Genomic DNA, 20,902 nt, shown 5'->3' on the forward strand with positions numbered 1-20,902 from the left:
GGTTGGCTAAATGGTCCTCCACATCACCAGCCCCCACTTCAGTTACGTGCATTGCAACTTGTCACTACTTCATTTGTGAACTAAAGACACCAACTTTAACATGAAGACCAAACAGAGGTACAAGTCAGTAACAGTTTTATGTAAGTCAGGTAATTTTTTGTCTTTTGAATGGATGGGCAAAGCAGCTCCGTAACCCTTGCTGTCCAGGGGCAGATAGTGTCCGTCTTTGTCTTCAGACACTAGTCCCTTTCACAAAAGACCACCCTCACAGCCACACTGCACTCCATCCACAGCAGTCTCAGCAGAAAATTCAGTAAGGCTGGATGCAGAACCCAGCCTTGACTCACAATGAGAAAGTCTGTGCAGACGGTGAGAGCTGAGCAGGAGCATGAGAGCGAAAGGATATTTCCCTCTGTTTAGTAAAACTGGGTACTGCCCTAGAGGGGATGGTGGGGCTGTGCTGCTGTTCTGCACCTTCTGATGTGGGTAACAGGGTAAAATATGGCCTCTTCAAGCCCAGGCATGAGAAGGGCCAAGTTTCTGTGATGTTGGGCTGAAGCTGTTCAGTAAGTTCATCAGTGGCCCAGATGGTGACATAGAAAGCCTCCCTCCCAGCAAATTTGCAGACGACACTGAATGAGGAAGAGTGACCTACACAAGAGACAGCAGCACTTCAATCCAGAAGAACCCTGAGGTTCAGAGACCTGAGACTCTCCATCCAGAAGACACCAGAAGTTCAAGCCACCAGTCACCCCATGAGGCTTAGTCAGGAGAAGCACAGGGTTTGACCACTGGGCAGGACAACTGGAAGCATGGCAAGCTGGGGAGTGACAGGCTGGGTCACCACCCTACTGAAAAGAACTCAGGGACGTGCAGTGGGCTGCAGGCCAAAGCAGCTGGGCACACTCACTTGAAAAAAGCCAGGTGCCCACTGAGCTGCATTAGAAAGAGTAAAGCTTTTGATTAAAGGACCCTCTACTGAGAGCACTGGTGAGGTCTCACCCAGGATAAAGCCTTGCTAGGGTGGGATTTGGAAATGTCATTCAGGGGAAGACTAGCAGAGTAGATGTGACCACCAAAGAGAGGCTTGAGGAGCTGATGTTCCATCACCAGAAAAGAGGGCGAAGAGGTGGTCACCTACAACTACTCAAAGGGGACTTATAAAGATGACAGAGCCAAACTCTTCCAGAAGGGGAAGATAATACAGAAAAAACCAATGGCTGCAAACTGCACCTTGGGAAGGTCAGAGGTCATCAGGAAAAGTTATTTGCTAGGTAAAAAGTTCAGCACAGGGGCAGACTATCCAGGGAGGCTGGAAATCCTCCTTGGAGGTTTTCAGGGCTGAAGGAATCAGAGATAATGGGCATGTAAAATGCCATAAAAATAGGTCCACTGACAGAAAAGCATAGAAGTAAAGTATTAGTGTTACTTCTTAAACTTCACCTGTGGAAAGCAGCTGTACTTAAAATGATTTTGCATGACTCTGCAAGTGCACAGCAGGGATGCTGTACTCCAGGAAAAGCATGTACCTGGTGAGGAGTGCCATGCTGAGCAAGGTGGGGACCTGTCACACGTCCTTGCGCTGCACAGAAGTGAATTGCCAGGTCTTTGCATGCCTCTTCTCCTCCTGCTCATAGGAAAGGTTAAAAAGGTGCCTAAAGCAAGGAGACATGGACATCTTTAATGACATTAGGGCTTGACTGAAACTGCAAGTCTTTTAATGAGGCACTGAGCGTATGGTACCCTCCTTCCATTGAGGAACAAGAAAGACCTGTTGGCTATTCAGAGTGCTCCATCTTCCCACCGCTTTGCTGCATCCCAGCCAGAGGTTTGATCACTGTGGGGTCAGGGACCCACACCAAGTTCATAATGCATTATGTCCCAGGCAGGCCAGCATCCTGTCTGAGGAACTTCTCCCAAGGTTTGAGAAGCATTAGTAAGAGGTGTCTCAGCAACCAGGAAGGGCATCACCTCCTCCTCATTTCCAAAACTTCTTCCTGAATTGTGCTGTGCAGGTTAAGACATAAAGAGGAAGCTCTGGGTGCCAGCTCATGTCTTTTTGAGGTCTTCACTGTGCAAGTGCAGCATCCTACTGAAGCAAAGGGATGAAGCAAACATTGCATCCTACCTGAGCTGTGTACAGGGGAGCTCAGTTCCTGTTTGATGAATACATCCATTCACTGTTGGTTTTTTTTTTTTTTTATTTTTCTAATCATGGGAGCAAATCACCTGTTACAGTGTATCTTCCATGTCCCTGGGCCCACATATATTTTCCAGCAGCTCTCCTCAGCATTCCACATTATAAAATCAATCTCTATTTAAGCAAGAGAAGATATTTATTTCTTAATTTTTTAATAATGTATTTGTGATTTGTTACAGCTCTCAGTGTTGTATTATTTATTTATTGTGCCTATAGGGTGCCCTGCCACACAGTAATAGAGAAGCAACAGGAATTAGAGAACTAAGCAAAACCAAGTTCAATAATTTTGCTACACTGTAAGACTGGGTCCAAAATTAACAAAGAAGCAAAACTGCAATGCAAGGACAATACCATAATGTTTTTCCTCCCAAATTTTCACAAACCCGGTGGATGAGGGCTAAAAAGCCCAGAAAGATCGATCACCATTGAAAGCAAAACCTAGAACTGGATCTTAATATATCTCCCAAGGTGTTTCACAACTGGGTTATTTGTTATGGAGGTCTTAAAAGTTAATTTTAAATTTTGTGCAGAGACCTGAATGAAACAAGTATCAAGGGGTTTTTTTTCCTTCCTTTCCTGCCTTCTCCCTGTAAAGATGATTCCCTTTCAAAATACACTCAGAAGTCTTCAGCTTAGAAAAAGAGAGGATCTATTTACCTCGCAAAACATCTACATTCATTATGTGATATCTCAGCCCAGTTCAGGCAGTGGCAAAGCTCTTGCTGACCTCACTAGGCTAGGGTTTACCCTAAAGAGCTGAGCTAATTTATTGCTGAAATCTGAAAGCCTGAAAAGCAGGAGTCCTGGGCCTTGCTTGTGCTGTGTGCTAACCCTTGGGAAGTCATGGTTATAGCTGTCTAGGCAAGACAGCTGCAGCATGCCTGCGTCCACTGTGTTTCGCTGCAATAAACCCCCACCGATAACCCAGGGCCACAGCCCTGCTTTTCATGGGGACAGTGTCAGTGATCGTGCTCTTGGGCAGTGAAAAAAAGAAAGCCAAATGTAGCGTATGTTTACTCACAACAATTGTTACAAACCCCCATCTGACCTCCTTCATAGTGCCTGGGATCTGATATAGAGAAGAGCCGGAGATGCCACAAATCAGCAGCTTGCTGAATGTTGCCCTTAGGATATATATTACCAAACTTGATAAAGCTGATTCAGGTGGAGCTGGTTCACATTTCTCAAGGTTTGACCACTCAGTTTACAAACTTAAATTCTTCTGGCATCCCTCTGCAAAACTCCGTGCCTCATTCCCTCCTTTCAAGATCATGCTGGAGAGATTTTTGACTGAAGGATCTTCTCTCCCTTTTGATTCTTCCCCAGCCCACACGCACGCCCAGCCTCCAGAGGTACACCCTTTTTCAGGCTATTTGCCTGTTGCTCTGACTCCTATCGCTGCCTCTGAATGGTGTCCGAGCTGCCAGGCGAGCCTTCGGTGGATGTCATACCGTGACACTTAGCCCTTCACCCCACCACCAGGTTTCTGCCTGTTAGAATTTTGTAAAGGAGTTTTCCCAGGAGACAATTTGTCTCCTGACTGTCAGTATTTGGGGATGCGGTGAGAAGGTAGGTGCCTGCTGAGACAGCAGCAGAGGTGATCATGCTGAGCCTTCCCCTGCTTGCTGCAGCCTTCTGAGATGCTGTGCTGCTTCAGACACTAGGATGAGAGGACAACAAGTCATTTAGTTTTGCTTTTGCTTTCTGAAGCTAATGAAGTGGTGAGTGACTAGGCAGGAATTACAAAATCCAGCAGTGAGAGACTCAGCAATCTTAAATCCTACTTGGAACAGTTACAGAGGCAAAAACGTTGGTTTATTGCTCTGCAGGAATGGCTGCCCAAACATGACCTAAGAGGAGCTTCCAGGAAAGTGGTCTGTGGAAAACAGGTTTCTTCAGATGGGACATCCTTGACACACTATGTAATTATCACTGAACCTTAGCATTAGGGGCCTTGTTTTGCCTCATATGGAATAAAAACTCACTGGTTTTGAGTGTGGTCTATAGGCAAAGCAAGGAAATCTGAGTAATGCTCTTCATTTATCAACTCACTGATGGACGTCAGGCAGCCAAGACTGATCAAAACCGACTGCAGCTGGCTCTGTTCTAGCCAACCAAAATTTTTCCAGCTCATGAAAGTCAGAGCCGAGTCTTCATTCGGGACAGTTTCAGCCTGTGCGTGGACTAGCCAAGCTGCTCATGGGTAAGGTGACATGCATCCTCTGCCAGGGCAGAGCAGCACCGCCCTTTCTGCTCGGATGCAGGAATCTGGGCTGGGAGCAGCCAGCCTGCTTTGCAGTGGGGGTTACCTGGCAGACCTGCCGGGTGACTTGCCCCTCTGGCAGCTGGTGCTGGTACAGGGGCTGGCCCTGTCCCTGGTAAGGCTCGTGCTCCCTCCCCAGCCAGCCAGGCTTGCCTTCTGACACTGCAGTCCTCTCCAGTACCACTACATTCCTCACCTGGATTTCAGCATCTAACGCTGCCAGTCCAACTGAATGCGGGGCTGTATCACCTGTACCCAGCCACAGCTGCTTCCTCACCTGACCTCCCTTGCAGCACGACACAAGGACATAAGAAATGATCTCCTGGGTACAAGGGACAGTTCGTCCCACCCTGTATTCTGTCTTTTGCAGTGCAAACACAGATGTTACACTGGGAGAGCTTGTGAGCCTGCCCATGGCCTGCCTGGTCAACACCTGTGTCTGCCTACATGTTTCCACACATTACTCCAGCAGCCAGGGCTGTGGGTGTAGGGGCGCCTGAGGGTACCTCCCTGCACAGCTCTTCTAGCAGCTCTTTAAGGTCCACTAATTTGCCCAGCCCCACACAGGGCCCTCTGACACTGTCCACCTCTGTCACCTCTTGTAGCAACAAATCCCACCGCTGGCTGTGCAGAGAAATATTTTCTTTCATCTGTTTTCAACTGATCTCTGTCTCGTGCTCCCTGGCTGTAGCATTGCAGGATTTATCTGAAGTCACCTTATTACTGCCTGCACGATTTTGTAAAGGACATTGCTTCTTTCCATGGCTCCAAAACAAACCGCTGAAAGCAGTATTGAAGGTTTCCGTTCCCTTTGTTGCTCAGGACAGCTGGAAGCTGCAGACTCCCCTGCTCTTTTCAGAGTAGTAGCACATGGTTTAGACCTGGCTTTTGATGACAAGTGGTATTTTCAGAAGGTTAGCTGCTGAGCTTCTCACAGGTACTTTCCACAATTAACAGCTGTGCCTGAGGGATAGGAATTAGCTACTTCCCTAGCTCACACGCTTGTCAAAATACTGACAGGTACACACCTGCCATTTTTAGAGCCCAAATGCCTTTGGAAATTCATAGCTCAGTTTTGAAAACTACTCATGGTCACTTTAAGCTGTGTAAATACTTTACTTCTAGTTACCGGTGTCTCACTGTGGTTTTGAATGAATCATTCAGACACTGTTCTCATTAGTGCTGTCCTGTCATTTAGCCCTGAAATACGTGGCACAACTTGCAGAAAAGTACAAAACTTTTTGATGCCAATCTTCAGAAAGTCTGGCCACAGATAGGATGGCATCACTAACTGGTCTGTACTCACATATTCTAAAGCAGAGTGGAAGTCTTCAGCAACCTGCCCCCGAACTCTGCATACCTGTTTCTCCCGCTGGAAAACCAGAGCCACTAAAGCAGGCTGACCCCAAAGGGATTGTATGCATATTTAATTGGCCCAAGTTTGTAAGGTGCTTGGAGATAAAAAGTGTTATAAGGACTCTGGGAACAAAGCCAAAACATGATTCCCTGCTGGAGCCTGGAGTATTTCTGTGTGTCTCTACCACAGGAATGATCTCTATATTCTCTTAAATCAGCCGGCAGCCTGTGTTGCTTTTTTTCATCTTAGTTGTTGGAAAACAACTTGCTCAAGGTCTTGAGTCAGCAATAAATTAACTTTTTTTAAACAAAGAAACATGGCACACCCAGTAGATCAACTGACCTTTAGCCCTGAACATAAAATTGAGAAGTGCATTACTATTTGCTTTGTTAGGCAACAGGCAGCTCTGCTGCTTTGCATCCTCATGTGGTACTGCTGGTGTTACCCTCTGCTAGGCTATTACAGTGCCGCAGTGGATTCAGACTCTAAATAACTTGTAGGCTTCTTCTCCTGAAGCATGTTAATAGGTTAAGTTCACTTCACAATTGCTAATTTTATATTATTTCAAAGGATGATTATATATTTATGTATTATTTATTACACAAATCTCTCATGATAAATTATTTACAGCAGTATTAACAGTATTTATTATTTATTATGCTACTGTATTAATATATATTATTTCAAGCAAGACTTCTTCCAATGTTGTTTGTTGATTCCAGTTATTTGACTTAATATTCTGCAGAGTAGACAGTACTGTCCTGTGGGCTGAGGCTGCTGGAATCTAATTACATTGGCCACGAAATGCCATTCACTTTTGCCTTAGTAATATTTTATGACTTGGGGACAGATTGCGGTTAGCTCTGCCTGGGTGTAAATGAACACAAGGAGGGATGTGAGATGTCTGCTTTCCCCATCTATACGGTGTACTTGTGCAGAGTCCCACAGTCCCAGCTTTCTTTTTCTCTACCTGAAAGCCTGGACAGACACACAGACTGCCACAACATCAGGGAGATGAGGACACAGCCATCCCCTTCGTTGTGCTCCCTCTGAGGGAAGTAAGGATCACGGTAAACATATTGCACAAGCTTCAGTTGCTCCTAGACACTGGTTGGTATCAACAGGTGGGTTAGGGACGTGGTTTCTTGAAACATTGCCATGGCAGCAAAAGCTCTAACTAGAGGTGGTAAGACCTTCACAAAAAGGCCTTGCTGGAGTAGATTTTTTTGCTGGGGAATGGAGCTACACAACAAAGGTACTTCCAGTCCTCTGTGGCTTAACATCACCAACAGACCTTTTCTCTTGGTGGAACAGTATGAGCAGTCTGTCTCTGAGAATGTCTGCTCTTGGGTAGATCAGAAATGAACCCTGAGAGTGAAGGGCTGGAAGGCACCCTGTAGCAGAAATAAAAACACAGCTTGACCATAAGTTTCAAAACTGTAGTGGTTTTAACCACAGTTCCATGCCCTCTCAGGAGTGCTGGCTAGCTTCCCTCTTAAAGCATGGGGTGGAGGTTTCTTCTGAACAGTGTCCAGCTTTGAGCTGTCTTCAAGGCCCATCTTCCCTTCCCATCCTGTCAAACGCACTGCCAGTCTGCCTCTCCATATCTAAGAGCATGCACAGGGATCTGATTTTCTTAAATGTAGGTGGGCTTATGCAAGAAGTATCTGACCTGGATGCCTCTCTCCTTCCAGCTCCTCCACCCTGGTCACCATTTCTCCAGGCTGGCATGCTTAGCTTGCACCTTCTCCCATGACCCATCTTTGCAAGAGGCTCTGGATTTCACTCTTAGACCTTCATTCGGTGCTCACTATTTACCATGCATTTCTCACTACTGGTAAGTGCTGAGGACATGTAAATCTTAAAGACAGCAGGTTAGGGGCTCCTTACCCTAAGTAATCTTTAATGGAAGCACTGTCCCAGGTGGGTTTCAGATATCATCTAAGAATCCAAAGACTTTAGTGGTCTAAGCTGGTTTCCTCATCACTGTATAAAAACCTTTCTGGGCTGCCCAGCTCCCTTTACGTCTGTGGGTTGTATCACTTGTTCCCTGTTTCCTCCAGCTCTTCTGTCTTTTTGTCTTTGGTCCATATTCTCCGCAGCTGACTCTCTCTACCCAGACCTATTCAGCATGCCAGCTTGTCTCCCCTCTTCTGGTCTTCCCAGCTTGCCTGACTGTTCACTCTCTTTTGGTTTTGCTGTCTGTATCTGATAGGCTAACAGTCCCACTTTACCTCTGTCAGAAAAGCTGTTGTGCATGCTGGTTGATCTTTGTACTTTTCCTGACTCATTCCTAGTAACCGTGGTGGAAAAACATCTGTTTATCTCAATTAAATTTTGATTGGTAATTAGCATCTACCTGTCACTATTATTCAGTTTCCTCCAGTGTCCCCTTCAGCTATTTTCTATGCTATTTTTTCACCTGGTTTCCATGAGAACCATCTCGCTATACCTCTATCCAGCCAGCCCTGCCATATATCTGGTTCCTGTCAAGAAAGAGCAAATAGAGAGCTGTTTACTCTCGGGTAACTTTTTAATTTGGGGCTTCAGCTGTTCAAGCAACACTCAGAATATGGTGAGAGTCACGTCCTCAAAATATATCTGGGATCCTCAGATGTCCATGTCTTTCTATAACATAATAATTGGAAGTCTATCGCATAGCACACTGTCGGGTCTACACCCAGACTCTCTAGCTGAACAAAAGCTTTACAGATGTACCTGAAATCTGCAACTGTAGCAGGGACCAAGGACAAAGAGCATGCTCTGGTGTCCTTTTCCTTGGGAAACAGCTAGCTTCCCTGCAAATCCCACCAAACAGACTGTGTAGTGGGCAGCTGGACTTCAGACATGACTCCTTCCCTCTGTTTTGCAGACTGGGCTTGCAGTTCATTGGGAAGTTCACTGAGCCATTCACTCGCAGTTTCCCTGAGACAGTGAGATAGGAGAGAGGGGTCTGCTCTTCTCCGAGTGGGTCGCTAGCTCTCTGGCACAGAGAAGCCGTGGGCCAGGCTTTTCAGAGATCCCAGCTGGTGCTGCCAGTCACCTGGCAGCCCCTTAGGAGCCAGGGCAGGACATGATCCCTCAAGGTTTTTGAGTGGCAATAAAACACAACACAGAGATCTCACAATAACCTCAGGGCAAAGAAGAAGGTGTAACAAATTAAAGATGATGATATTTGTATGAAAGGCATTACAGAATAGCACCATACTATGTACAGCCTCTGAGAAAAATAATACTATATTACTAAAGGACTAGGCAATTTACAAAGGTGTTCCTCACCACTGAGAAAAAATACATCTAAATACTGTTAACTGGGCTTGGCATACTTGGTTCAGATTTTGCTGATGCATGCATCAAGTATTGTCCACCTACAACCTTAGAACATCAGCAATAATGTCTTTAAAACACAGTGGTTCAGCTGGTGGAGTATCCCTGTGTATGGAGGTGCTTGTTTCAGTCAGCACCTACTTCAGCTTAGGGGTGTAGTCTTTACACTGCAGGGAAGTAAAAGCATCTGGAGGACAGTACTTCCAACTGTTCTGTGCAGGTTTTGGAGAGCATATCCTAATTTCATCTTATACCTAGCCTAAATGGGAGCACGTGATATGAGGTGCACTGCTGTGGAGAGGTTTGCACCATCTAAGTCAGTTCAGTGTAACCTCAGTGTATGTCATTTAAGAAAAGTCAAGGATACAGCCGTCAAGTCTTTGACATGCTTAGTCAAAGGCTTATGGAGCGCTGCTTGTTATTAGTTACTACACATATGAAAACAGTGTAAAAAAGGAAGAGGCAGACTCCAGTTCTTCAGTCAGACAGCGGATGCAGCAGTTTCAGCTGTGCTACAATAATTACCATGAATGCTAGAGAAGATGAAGTACTTGATCAGAAAATACCTCAAACATTGCCTTTTTTTAGCAAGGTTTCCTAAGGACTGCTTTGCGTGGGCAGGGGGCCTGCTGTGGGTATGTCTGTCTCCTCCTTCTCAGTAACTTCCCAACTCATTGACCAATTTCCAGCTCACCTGGAAAAGGCCTCACAGGTGAAGTCTCTAGAGTCTTTGTAAAAATAAGTGACAGGATGGTAAGTGCTGTCTTCTTCCACCCTTCTTTCACCCAGGAAGCGTTTGTATGTGATCCTGCTGTACGGGAGCAGAGGTAGAAAAATGGATAAAATAGGAGAAGGTCCTGAGAGCAGAGGAGAGGAGAGGAGAAGTTGGCTGTTAGCCAGGGCAGATAGGCATGGCAGCTCCCAAGAGCAGAGGGTGAGATACATTTTTTTGCATCTGTAGAGCAGAGGAGGTTTAGGAGAGGGTGGGAAATGACGATGATTTAATGAACCTTAGACCAGTGCCTCTTTCAGACTGAATCACTGCAACTTTGCCGCTTACCTGTTTTGGCTTAGAGTTTGTTACTATTTAGTCAGACCAGGTGAAGGAATGGCAAACCTTAAAACTTACCCACTTCATCTAACTCTATCAGCTTGCCTAAGATACTACTTTTCCCTTCAAAAGTCTTTGTATTCCATCTTTAGACCAACCACAGCACTGCTGTTAAATTGTTGGCATCTTCTGTTTCGCATGCCATATGCTACCTTATGCTCTCAGTGTGTTTTCAGAAACTGTCAGCTAGTTGTCCTGGGTTGAATTCAGTCTGTAATCTGGAGATAAGATCTGTCTTCCACATGTAGCCCATTCAACTATCTAGAAAGGATTCAGATACACGTATTTAGTGGAGAAGGCTTCTTAAATAACTTGGTGCTGTGCACAAGGGATCATGACTCATAACTCAAACAGAGGGTATGACGCTTGTGCAGCCTTTGGGTTTTTTATTTCTGGATTATCACACTGCTGGATTTTCTTGAAAACTTTGTCTCTTCTCAGCTCAGTAACTTCTTATCTTTCTTCATGAGGTATATTTGTCCCAGACACACCTGGAGAGGTGCAAATGCCCATGCAGAGAAGGCGCAGTTCTGAGATGGACAAACTAGGGCTGTGGAGAAGTCACTGCCACCCCAGGGAGCTCTTGGCTGACATTAGCGAGATCGTCAAATGTATTCTGCTCCCAAACAAAGCTTGTAGAAGTTTATTCTTGCTCTTGTGTTTATAAGGTTTGTGATTCTGAAGTTAACTTAGATGTATACATTGACATCCACCACTGACTTTTATTGGTGGTCACGTTTGGTCCAGATAGTTAGCAGATTAGGGGCAAATTCAAGCCCTGGGAGGACGTTGCCATCACCTTCAGTGGAACTTCACCACAGATGAGGGACCATCAAAAATACACTGAAAGCCCCAAGAACCTTGTTAAAAATCATGACATACCATTATGTTTGTCAAGTACAGTTGGGTCTGGTTAATCACACCCTGTTTGAAAACATCCAATTGTATCAGTTTAACAACAACAACAACAAAAAAGTCAAATCTTGTTCACATGTCCTATCAAACTAGTTTCTGCTTTAATCTGTGGGATGCTGAGACAATGCCAATAGACCAAGCATGATTTAATCAGCTCTGAATGTTCTGATGTGACAAACACCTTTATCTGGAGGCTGATTACTTGGCTATCCACAGAATTTTCATGGATCCTGCAAGATATTCAGCTTTCCATCTATACTTGGCAGAAATTTCTGCTGGAATTATAGGAATTATTGTCTGACATGTATAGAAGAATAATATTAGACTTTCCAAATGCTTTTAGAAGTAAGAAAGCAGAATCAACTTATGATCTATATTGAAACAAGCTTTTCAAAACTTATAGAGACTGTGTGCTATTTCTTCAAGTGTGGGGGAGATCCCCTCTTTCCAAGGAATGGCTGCTAAGGAGCTGTATGTGGGGGACAGCTCTAAATATTCTTTGTGTAGGACACTCACCAGACAATGAAAGGCATTCATGGTTAACAATCTTAAATTTTGCACCTGTCTCTAATTTAAAGCTGAAGAGCTATTTGAATGCAAGTAGCATCAATCAGTATTTTTCTGCTATTGCTGTTGCTTGCACATGTATTTTATGACCATACCTTCCTCAGGTTTACCTGGCTTGTGTATGTTATTCAAATCTCCTTTGAGTCTGCTTATGTAAGAAATGCTAATTGAGGGGGAAAAATAGTCACTCCAGTTTACAGAGGTGTTTGTGAATATAGGTCACCAGTTTTGCCTGGATTTTGCAACTCAGTTGCAAAATCTGATAATTTCATGTTTTTTTGATATAGTGTAATTATAATCTTGTTTATTTTGATTTTTCCTGATTCTTTCTAGTCATTAAGAGTTTCACTATCAGCCGCTGCAATGTCTGTGGTAGCACTAATGTTTGTTAAATGTAACTGGGTCAACTTCCGCTGTTGACAGGTTTTAACTATAGGATCAAAGCTAGTAGCCTCTCTCTAACTTGCTTGGATTAAAACCCCAGCATGAGGTGTGTGTGGATGGTGCTTCTGCAAAGACCCACAGCCCTGGGCTGGGAGAGGAGAGGCTGCACTGGGTGGTCCTCATCACAACCAAGCCTCTGCAGCATCTCTAGGCAGAAGAAGCAGTGACACAGCCACATCCAGCTGAGCTTCAAGTGTAAGAGTGATCCCACCTAAGCTGGTGTCAACTTAACTGGAGTCAACAACTGTCCCAACCTAACTGGGACAACTTGTATATTTAAAGATTGTGGCAGAAGAGTTTTCCAGGGGTTGGGACTTCAGTGTTTTAGTCTGATATGTCCTGCAAAGGCCAGAGTCAACCAAAATATCCCTGCTGTGTCCCACTTTGCAAATATATTCAGACGTGTGCTTTTCAGCATTTTTGATAAAAAATGGAAAAGTAACTGTCATGGTTTAACCCCAGCCAGCAGCCAAGCATCACACAGCCACTTTCTCACTGCTCCACACCCGGAAGGATGGGGAGGAGAATCAGAAAGGAATGTAAAACTTGAGGGTTGAGATAAGAACAATTTAATAATTTAAACAGAATAAAGAGATAAGAACAACAGTAATAACAATAACAACAATAATAATAACAATTAGAATGGAAAGGTGGGAAAAAAAAAAGGTAAAAAAGGAAAAGGGAAAAGGAAACAAAAAACCAAGTGATGCACAGTACAACTGCTCACCACCCACTGACTGATGCCCAGTCAGTCCCTGAGCAGCGATCCACCCTGCAGCTAACCCTCCAAGTTTATATACAAAGCATGACACCCCATGGTATGGAACACCTCTGTAGCTGGTTCAGGTCACCTGTCCTGCTGTGTCCCCTCTCAATTTCCCATCCCCTTCCAGCCCTCTCGCTGGCAGGGCCCAAGAAACCGAAAAGTCCTTGATTTAGTATAAACATCACCCAGCAACAACTAAAACCATCAGTGTGCCATCAACGTGTTCTCACATCAGAGCCAAAACACAGCGCTGCACCAGCTACTAAAAAGAAAGTTAACTCCATCCCAGCTGAAACCAGGACAGAAACTTGCTTTTTATTTTTTTTATTTTTTTTCTGTTGAGAACTAGGCCCTTAAGGGTTTAGCATTAGTAGATCAAGCTATTTGAGTGCAAATAAACAAAACATTTACGTACAAAGTCTTTCTTATTAGTAAAACACTGTTTTTTCCCACGCATAGCACTCGAGAGAGCTTGAATTCAGCAAGTTTAGGTTTTGCCCAGAACTTATTTCAATTCTCTTTTGACCAGGCTATACCATTACAGACAGAAGGGGAAATGATCAGAAGATTACTATCTAAAGTTTTGAAATACTCTTTCTAAATGAAAGAAAATTTGTTACACGTATACAGACATCTAAGCAAGCATCCTCCCATCTGCAAACCGTGTGTCATGCTGGATTTTCTCAACATTTACAGAAGGTAAAATTGCTAGGTTTGCGTTTCAGTGTTTTTCTTCCATTGAAGACAATGGAACAAACTTCCATTAATTTTGTGGAAGCATGATTTGACCCCTACTGACTATATTTCTCTCTTTTCTCACCTCTTTCTTTTGCACAGCAGGCAACATTATAGCTTCCATACAAAGGACACAGCCTGAAAAATAACACCTTGACTAAGGAAGGAGAAAGATTTAAAAATTAATGGAGAGAACTATTACTTTTTTGTACATACTGTACTGTACACAGATCTGAAAACTATAGTTCCTATTGTTTTAACACAGCAAAGCATTTTTTTTTTAAGGTGCTAGTTTCCAATCTCTGTTCTTGTTAATAATTTAACAGTTTAAGAAGATGCTCTAAAAGTAATTTACTTCACTGTGTCTGCTTCTCCACAGTGAAACAGTTTCCAGGTTTGTTTGGTTTGGTTTTGTGGTGGTTTTTTTTCCCTAACTTTGAAGAACGGAAAAGGAAATGTGTCTATGCAGATTTCCCATAGAATCTGTCTTAAGAATTTAGAACTGCAAATACTGAAACATGTCAGTTAGGGATTATATAACAGAGAAAAATGAAGAAACCTGTTCCCTGGACTCTTTTCCTGTTCCTGTGTGTCAGCCTGGAGAGGCTGTAAGATGAAAGAAAGACATCCTGGTTAGCCAATGCTGTGTTAAATTGCCTCTGCATTTGCTGCTGAAGGTCATTGCAAATGAGGTTATTTGACCTGAAGAGGTATCTGATGGTAAAAAGACCTTTTCTTGCACAGTGCAGACATATGTCCAAGTAGGTAACTGTGGTTGATACTGCACCCTCCCTCAGGGCTGACTTTGACAAGCTCCAGCACTCACCAGATACCTGCTTGGTCTCCGTAGGGTTTTACATAGCAGTTTCTGAGTAAAATTATACTGTTTCTGGGAAAACAACATGATCTATGTCCCTTTCAGCCACCACCTCATGTTTTTGAGGAATAGGGTCCTTTTTCCTGCTGCTGAGGCTTTCTGTTGCTCTCTCCTCTCTCCTCTCTCCTTTTTTTTATTCCTAGCTTTCTCCTCCATCCACCCTGCACCCCATGAACTTCTGTCTGCTCCCAGGGGTGCCACCCACCACTTTAATTCAGAAGTTAATAGCTTTCCAGCTGCCTGCAGGGTCATAGCCTAATTCTGCCTTAAGTCCTCCCAAAAAGCTGGTCACAGGGTGCTGGAGTATTACTTCTCCCTGTGCTGCCAGTCCTACACACAAAACTCAGGATTTAGGCTCCTCTGGAATTATGTCATTGAACTTGCTGCAGTATTAACTGCATCACTCAGCACGAGGCTGCAAGATTCCTTGTGACGTGCCACCACTGCTAATGCATTGACTGAAAATGTGAAAACCAGTGTTTTCAACCTGGACAGCCTGACACTGTATTGCACTGACCCAGGAAAAGCCTTGTCCCAACAGCCAGGCTAGCTTGAGGCTGAAGCTGAAATCAGGTCTCTTTCTTCTGCTCATTTTCTTCGCGTCGTCTTTCACTGTTCCATCTGAAAATACCTTTCTGCCTGTCCTTATACTTCTAACCTTTCTCTCCCCTTGTGGCTTGATTGCTGACTCCTCTAAGCATCATACAACCATGCAGGCTGTCTAGTAAGGACACAGCCCCCTCCAGCAGCATCGCTGCCCAACAGTCCACCACAAAACTGCTGTGCAGTTTTGGAGGAGCAGCTCTGCAGTAACAACCTTCACTGGTGGGTTTTTCAGCTCTGCTGCAGTTGCAGTCATGCCCATGGCTATGGGAAAGCGATGCCAAGTTTTAGCGCTGTGGGTGATACTACCCTGCCTGTGCAGCCCTGTGGCATGTTAACACCTGTCCCTCATTGCCACCACATGGTTGCCTCCTAAGAAGTCCTGTCAGTGAGGGCAAAGCCAAAATGCAGCAGCAATGAACTATATGTGCAGTACTGCCCTCCAATCAAAGTCAGCATTAACTGACTGGTAATTGGGGCAGGCTTTCACTGGATGGTAGAGGAAGGAATGTGTCTAACTATTCTGCTACATTTTGGAAAGCAAAATAAAAGCAGTTTCTGACAAGGAAACTCATTGAACTCATTGAATTGAAACTCAGTTTCTGAGTTATTTTATGTTCTGGCTGGTAAAATAAAACATTAAAAATGCGCAGAAAGAAATGAGGATACTGCTCCAAAAGACTGACTTTCACACAGAAAATGTGGATGTCTTCATCCACTAACAACTATTATGCAGAACAACATTTTTCATGCCATACCAGATAGATAGAAAAATTTATTTTGAAAGGTTGAGTCAATAAAGTCCTAAAGAATGTAAAGGCCATTCTAGTATGTATTGTGCTTCAGCCAAGGGACCACATAAAATCTTTTGGGGTAAGTACCGCAAAAATTTTAAGATTTCTAATAAAACTCTGAAAACCATTTGAATATTAGGTTAATGGGTCCCATTTTCCTTTCAGCTGTGAACATTCGCATCAATGGCATTGCCCTGCTATGGCAGAGAAATAATTTGAGTGCAGTTTTTTTAATTATCATACAATGGAATGGAAGCAGAATTAGTTAAACCACAGAATCATAGCAAAACAAAACATATTGTAAGGCAGCTGGGTCAGTGCCAAATTAAAGCTAATGGGGTTTTTTTTTATCCATCTACGAGGTGTCTCATCTAAATGATTGCTGTCTTTCTCCACATCAGAAGACTTTGACTCATACCCTTTTCCATTCTTAACCTCATACATACTTTTTAATCCTTGGCTTCGTAGTTCATAAATAGTTGCTAATATGAACCTATTTGATACAACCTTTTAAAAATGTTTCAACTTGTACAAACTTTATACAAATCCCTCTGTAGGCTGCACAGAGTAAATAGTAGCTCAATGACTGTAATACCCTAAGGAAATCTGTGACTATAAAAAGTTCCTAAATTTATTCTTGGTTGGGATACTCCAAAACATCCAAGTTGTCAGGGAACACATATTGCATCAATCTTGAAATAATAAGCCTGAGTTAGAAAATTCCATTTCTTGCCAAGGAAACTTTAAAATGGCTGTCTAAAAGCTATCTACCTGCCCAAAGAAATACAACCCCAAATTTCTCTATATTTGTATCTGTAATGTAGCAGTCAAATCACAGAAATTTATTTCTTGCAATAATGTATTTTGAGTAAATAGAGAAAATAAGCATATTTGTCATAGAATGAATCCAATAATTTGAAAAAAAAAAAAAAAAGTTAAGTTACTTGGGCTACAGGAAAAGTCCAGTTTATTAACAAACATTTCCATTCCAACAAAATGTTGATTTCTCCTTTGTTTTTAATATATTTCTTTCTATGTTTACAATGGGGTGGGAGGTGGGGTGGTGGTGGTGTGTGTTTGTTGTTGGTCTTGCCAGCACATACCTAGCAAAACAAAATCTCAGAAAATTCAAATTAATGTATCTTATATAGCATTCCTTAGAATTAAATATAAATTCAAATATAAATAGATTTTACAAGTATAAATGAGTAATATATATACACATACACATATACAGCCAGGACATACATATAGAAACTGGCTGAACCCATGTGGGCCAGTATCAGAGATAAAAGTCACAATGTTGATGAAGAACAGCAATGAGGTGATTCCAAGAAGCACAGAAGAAATATGGAAGAAATGAGGGCAAAATCATGTCTTGCTCACCTTTTCGCCTGCTGCAATTTCTGTGGCAACTGGGAAGTCATGAGAACCTACAGGGACCAATACAATTCCCTGAAAAGTATTTGCAATAACACAGTTGACAGAGGAACAGGTTTTGATTAACATCTGTATGAAATGCTGATTTCAGTAGCAAGCACTGAAACCCATCAATGAGGAAAGAATTGCATCAAGGTTTAATTTTCTTTCCACCTTTTCCCACTGTCAGAGAATGTTAGCAATGAGTGTACACCAGTTTCTGCATCACGATGATGCGTTTTCAAAGGGTGTTGGCTGTAGAACTCCTTGTTCAGCTGTGCAGGGCCACATCAAATCAAGCAAATGCTAGAGAGCTATACTGAGCACATAGGAACATCTGGGACCTGGAGCAAAGTGGGCCAGGGCTCTTTTTCTTTTCCTTCCCATCTTCACCTCTGTTGCATAGGACCTTTCCTCTTCTCTGCATCTTGTCCCAGCAACGACCATGAAAGACTCGGGAAGGATCCCACTGAAATTAACTTCTAAATCATAGACTTTGGTGAGAGTCAAGTTAGACCTCAATGCAGAAAGGTGGAACAGCACACATCCATAAGTCCTTATGTTTCTATGAAGTGTTGGACACAGAGCTTGGGGAACTCAATACTTTGATCTAGGCTGAGCACTCTCAATTCCCTCTGCCAGTTTGGGGCTGGGAGGGTTCACTCTGGAGCAGGCTGGCTCTGGCTGGATGATTACAGCCTGATGGAAACTTCAGTGTAGGGCCTGAAAAAAGGAGATGTTCAGGGTCTGTTACAACAATTGTCATGTATAGAAATGCAAAATGGAAGTTATATTAGTCTGGGTGGAAGCAGCCACTGGTGAACTATACCAAAAATGTGCTGCTGGTTCCTGTAACCAAACCTAACAGAGAAAGCCCAGGTCTGTTAGTGGAGATGTCCCTTTCTACATGGACCTTGTATCCCTGTTACAGGAGTGGTACTGATTCACTTCTAGGACTTTGTTTTTTTGTTCTTGGAACTTCTTTGCATCTTTTGAATTCATGCATCAAACATTGGTAAAAAATGTGCACTGCAGTCTGTTGAGTGCATCTTATGAGTTTTAAGAATTGTCTTCTGTATTTACACAGTAGACCTGTGTGAATATGAAAACATGTCTCTGGCTATGGTCTGCTGGATTAATAAATGTCAATGTCTGTATGTTTTAGAAAGAGATTTATTCTGGCCCCTTGCTATAATTTTGTACTAGTTAAGAGGAGGAATGTTACACTACAAGAAAAAACTTCCATATATTTCAAGTATGAGAAGAAATGATCTTTAAAAGACTATTCCTGTCATTAAATTACAAAACTTAAAAATTATGTTATAGCTCAGTGGTCTAAGCAAAGTTCTGGGAGTTGGGCAGTTCTGAAGCTTTTGCTTTTGGATCTGGCCAGGATGCTTTCATGGTCCTTGGTTTTAGCTACCCTAAAAATCCTTAGGCCCCTAGTCCAACTGTGCTGCACCTCTGTAAGAATGACCACTTTTTACCCCAGACAGCACATTCAGAGGAAAACTCATGTGTTTTTATTTTGGTAACTGGCTCTACTGTCAGCAGGCTGGTCTGACATACTTCTCAACAATTTGATTGTGAAAGCTGATACAAGAGAGCCAGCAGGAACACATGTCGGAGGCACGGAAGATAAGAGGGACTTCACTTCCCACATGCATTTAGAACACTAGAGCACTTTTATAGCATCCTAATCTCCTGGCTTTAGATTTGCCACATTTGTTGGCAGGAGCAAGAGCTTGATTTTAACCAGCTGTGTAAAAGGCATGCCAACTCAAGTTTATCCATGTAAAATTCAAATAAAAGCTTTTATTTCCAATTTCCAAAACAGCATGTGTTTAAAAAAGGTGATGCTGGAGAAATGAAATAAAACTACCACTAGTCTGCATACCCCCAAGATCAATGCTCAGATGTCTGGGAGACAGTTGATGCTCCTCCTGACAGTCCATAGAGCACTTTAGAAAAGGGGCCAAATATCCTCTCAACACTGGTGATTCCCCATATGTGTTTCACTGTAAACTGTCTTTATCCTTCCATTGAAACTTTAATTCAATATCAGTTTGTACATTAGAAGCCTGACACCAGCAGCTAGACAAGAGCGTGCTCATTCCTCTCATTACGGGCTTTTGGCTGAAGCCAGATGTGATGGTGGTCCATGGTTCTGTGCAATAATAAATTTGGGGTGACTGCAATATGGAAGAAGGGAAATGGCAGATCTGGGGCTGACAGAGAAACAGCCTGGGGTCAGTCAGACTGTGTGGGTAATACAGAGACTCAAGCGAGTCTGCTTTAATGAGGCAGACTTGCGCTCTCCAGCTCACCTGCACACTGACATTGGGGTGCAGGATGAAACTGAGAGGTGCTGGGGTTTGGCCACCTAGCTTCGTGGCCCTGTACTGCTTGGGCGCCAGATTGTGCATGTCTATCCATCTAGATGCTGTCAATTAAGTAATGCTGCTGCAAAAGGTCTTTGCGTGAGGTTTGCAAGAGCTCTTTCCCTGGGACCGCTTCCTACCAGTATTCTTATTTGGATTGCTGCTGTTGCCAGCAGCTTTCACTTCACCTCTCTGCAAGAACAGAAGAGCTGATGCTCAGTGACAAGTATCTGACAAGAAATATGAGACATCACAGCGATCTTCCTGGCCCTGTTTTGTAGAAAATGCTGAGGAGGCAAGCTCTAAAGAGGGGCCGTCAGGCCCTCTAAAACCTTACAGGCCTGAGTGTGGGCTTTGCTGCTTCACAACAAGCACTGCACCACACAGCATATTGGCCCGAGTGATGTGAATGCTGTAAGGGGATCTAAGATCCACAAAATGACAATCACGGCTCAAGACAGTGGGCTACATTTTGCATTTCAGCTTCTACAGTGCGAGTCCTTAACTTCATGGATAGCCAAATGTCATACCTCCTCCTGTGCCTGTTGCAGACAAGATGAAAATTAAGAGGAAAACTTCCTTGTTTAAGACACTAACTAAAGGAAAGTAGTATTAGACTGAAAGCCAGAATTTCTAAGAATAGTTGTTCCAAAGACTGTTGCTAATATTTCCACAAGGCACCACTGTCATTACTGAGCGTGCTTCACATTCTTCTGCCAGAAAAGAGAACCCAGGTCTCTAAAATGACAGATCTTAGTCAAATCCCTCTGCATGCCAAATTGCAATTCCTGATTACATGATCTGCAACCCCAAATCTAATCTCTAGGCAGAGAATATAACCAAGGTATCCTGACACCCAACATTACACACAGCTCCCCCAACAGCCGATTTTCCTCTAGGATGCAGCATATGTTCTGTGAGTCTCTCAGGACTGTTCTGTGTGCTGCATAACCACCTAGGTGCTCCTCCATGTGGCATCTATCCACATATCTCCAAGTCCATTACTCCCATTGAATGAAGCAGAACTGCATGGGCCTTGGAAATCAAGCTGTTCATTTTTTTCCACAGAGGAATAGTCCCTAACTTGAAGTAAAACTTCTTCATGTCTGGATTTAGACTGAGAACTTCATTCAGCAGTGCTGT

Source organism: Falco naumanni, chromosome Z (genome assembly GCF_017639655.2).
Source record: "Falco naumanni isolate bFalNau1 chromosome Z, bFalNau1.pat, whole genome shotgun sequence".
Lineage (NCBI taxonomy): Eukaryota > Metazoa > Chordata > Aves > Falconiformes > Falconidae > Falco > Falco naumanni.